Source organism: Grammomys surdaster, unplaced genomic scaffold (genome assembly GCF_004785775.1).
Source record: "Grammomys surdaster isolate TR1022 unplaced genomic scaffold, NIH_TR_1.0 531, whole genome shotgun sequence".
Lineage (NCBI taxonomy): Eukaryota > Metazoa > Chordata > Mammalia > Rodentia > Muridae > Grammomys > Grammomys surdaster.
Genome location: NW_021604950.1, coordinates 473,786 through 477,080, shown reverse-complemented (window position 1 = coordinate 477,080; position 3,295 = coordinate 473,786). Strand labels below are relative to the sequence as shown.

The window sequence follows — 3,295 nt, the reverse complement described above, 5'->3', positions numbered from 1 at the left end:
TTTTAAGTTCAATCTTTTAAGTTCAAGCTGAGACTGAATTACATTCTTACAACATCATATAGTCAACCAAAACTTTGCTCATTCCTAATGTCAGATATATTGGTCTTGTTTCATACCTTTTACTTTCTCTGCATTAGGATGGAGGACAATGGAAGCTCCAATGAGTTGCCAGTGATTCTAGGAACGTTCTCCCTGGTGTTATGGATAAGCAACCTCCATACTCCCCACAAAGCTCCTAGTGTTTGCCATTCTCTGTGACAGTCAACACTGGTACTGTTCTGATGCATGACTATGATATCTCACTATAAGTTTTGTGCTATTTACCAAGGAACAAGAAGGCACATTATCATTTCCTGGGCATATTTTCCATGAGTTTATTTGGGGTGTTGTTGGTGGTGGTGATGGTGGTGGTAGGTTGATTGGCATATTTTTTATAAGACAAGTATTCTCTGTGTAACCTTGGCTGTCCTGGAATTCAATCTGTATGCCAGTCTGGCCTCCAACTCAGAGATTCCCCTGCCTCTGCCTCATGAGGGCTAGGATTAAATACATGTGCCTATTTTGGGATTTTTAAAAATATTCTTAATCTTATTTTATGTTAGGTTTGTGGCTGTTGTGGTCAAGAATCACTTCTGTGACTAGGGCTGACTTTGAATTCACTATTCTGCTGTTTAAACATCAGAGTTACTGACCTGAGTCACTAGGCCCAATGCTACTTCTGTGTTTTATACAACTAACTGTTGTGTGGTTTTTCTTCATCCTCTATTCTTGATTATTCTATGTTTTCCCTCATACCACCTAGTTAAATACCATTCCATTTGTTGACACACGGATGGTTTGAGGCTTCACTCAAAGTGAAGACAGAACACACAACAGATCTTCTCCAATCTTTCTCTTTCCTCCACTTGGTTTCCAGCTATTTCTTTAGATTATATGTAAATGTCAGCACTGAAACCACTGGACTCCAGGTATAGTGGGGTGCATGTAGGTGACATTTCCTCACTTTGAGTGACAGATAACAGTTTTCTGTGTGAAGTGTGCCTCTGGGTATGCTCAGCATTGTGAAGTGTGTTTCTCTCTGAGGATGTTCAGCTGTGTGAAGTGAGTGGCTGAGTTTTCGTTCCCCTGCACAAAGTTTGTTCTGGGGGGTGGGGGTAAGGGTTTAATCTCAAGTATGCAGGCATCTACAAGCCCACATTTCTCATAACATTTATTTATGCTATGGCTAAGTAATTATCTATTACTAATTTAGATTCGGATGTTTTGACCCTAAATGAAGTACTTTGTATATGAAAACTATCAATTTGACTCCTCTAAGATCTGTCCTTTGTAATTCACTGTGTTTGTGTCTCTCTGGCAGGGTACATGTTCAAGATGTTCCTGGTAGACTAAGTCTAACACTCCTCATCATGGGGAGACTGTGGTCTGATCCCACATCTGCCTGACAATGGCTATTCCTAACTTTGACTATTTTAAATCTGACTATGTGAGCATTATTGTGCAAATAACAGTATAGTTCTCTGCACATACTTCTGGCTCCGTGTGTGTGTGTGTGTGTGTGTTTGTGTTCTGGATCATGTGATAATAAATTTTCAAAACAATGTTTCCTTATGTATTTTGCCAAATATAAACAAGAATTATTAGAAATGTCATAGCTATCACATAGTCATGGATTGTACCAGAGAGATGGATCAGCAGGTAAGTATCTTGCTCCCTAGAAGACTCAAGGTCAATTACTAACACTCACACTGGGTGGTCCACAAGTACTCATAGGTAAAGCTGCAGAGTTCTAACACCTCTTGCCTCCTTGAGCACTTGCACACAAACACACACACACACACAAAACAGAAACACAAACACAAACACTGTGAAATCCTAAAAATATATCCTCCTTTGGAAAATAAAAGCTATATGCAAATCCAGGTCAAATGAGACCCAAATCACAGATCTTTTTGAAAACACAGTGAGAGATAGAAACCTCATGTCATAGCTGAGATGTATGCAGTTTAATTTTCTTTTATATACATGTCATCCACACCCAAAGTAAACAGATTTAACAAAAAAAGATAATTTCAAATGTCAATTTAAGCCACAGAATGTTCCCAGTATGCTATGATCCATATGACAACATATTGGATTCGATTAAGGGACTATATTCATCACTGAATAGTCAAATATTTTTACTACTCTGCCACACATTGACCTCAAGAACTTAATTATACGCTTTTCAGTGCAAATAAACACAAAAGGGCTGACTGTGGCATAGCTATGGGACACAATAATTTGGACACAGTAGAATGTTGAGCCATCCTTGAACTTCATCCTTGAGTGGAAGATAACAGTGTCCAAAATGTAGAGAACCACAAAGAAGCTCATGAGAAGCATGATGGTCCTGCTGGCCCATTGCTCTGGGGATGCTTTTGGAGAAAGGCTGGTGCTGGGCCTGCTTCTTGTGCCTCCATAGGAGAGCTACCATGTACCCACTGGACAGGACCATGAGACCAATGAGAAAGGCTTCCCCGATGGCCATCGATGTGGAAAACATGCTTTTTCTGGAGTAACTCAGGGGTAGAAGTGAGCATGACTGTGTAACATACATAAAATTATCTGAGGACAAATTGGGGGTAGCAATAATCGATACTAAGAAGTGACCACTAAAAGACAAATAGAGGACACAGAGGAAAAGAAAGCCACCTGAGATGTGATGGGGAGATTTATGTTTAAACTTTGTTAAACAGGAGCTTCTAGGACTAAGGGTGATGGTCCAAAGGACATTCAGCAGACAGGTAGCACAAAGGGTGAGGCCCCTCAGAAACCTGTGCAAATAGATAAGGGATTGGCATGTGGTAGAATCCCATCTCCCCCCAGACATAAACATGTCCACAGCTATGAGTCCCATGATTATGAGCAGCATTAGTTGGATTAGGGACAAGAAAACAATGTAGAGATCATTGGGCTTAGGCCTGTTCTCACCAATGAACATGCAGAGGTGGGCAAAAATAAGGATGCTGTTAGCTGAGATCCCAACACCCACTTCAGAGAACAAGGTGATTTTCATGTTGGTGTCAGTTTGGAGTAAGTTGTCTTTATTCATTATATGTGGGTAGGAAGCAAATAGCAACAACCTGAGGAAAAAAGAGAAAATGTTTCCTTACAAAACACAGCCTTGTTCACAAATACAAACCAATACCAAGCTGGCAACAAGATGTCGCCTCATCCCAATTCTACATTATCTGAACTCAGCTCCAGCTCACACCACCTCAAAGCCATCCCCACTGTCCCCACTGTCCTAATG

General features: G+C 40.5%; 1 pseudogene; it reads right to left on the bottom strand.

Annotated features, from left to right (window-relative positions):
- Positions 1-2,142: 2,142 nt before the first annotated feature.
- On the bottom strand, positions 2,143-3,094 carry LOC114633122 (annotated as a pseudogene).
- Positions 3,095-3,295: the final 201 nt, after the last annotated feature.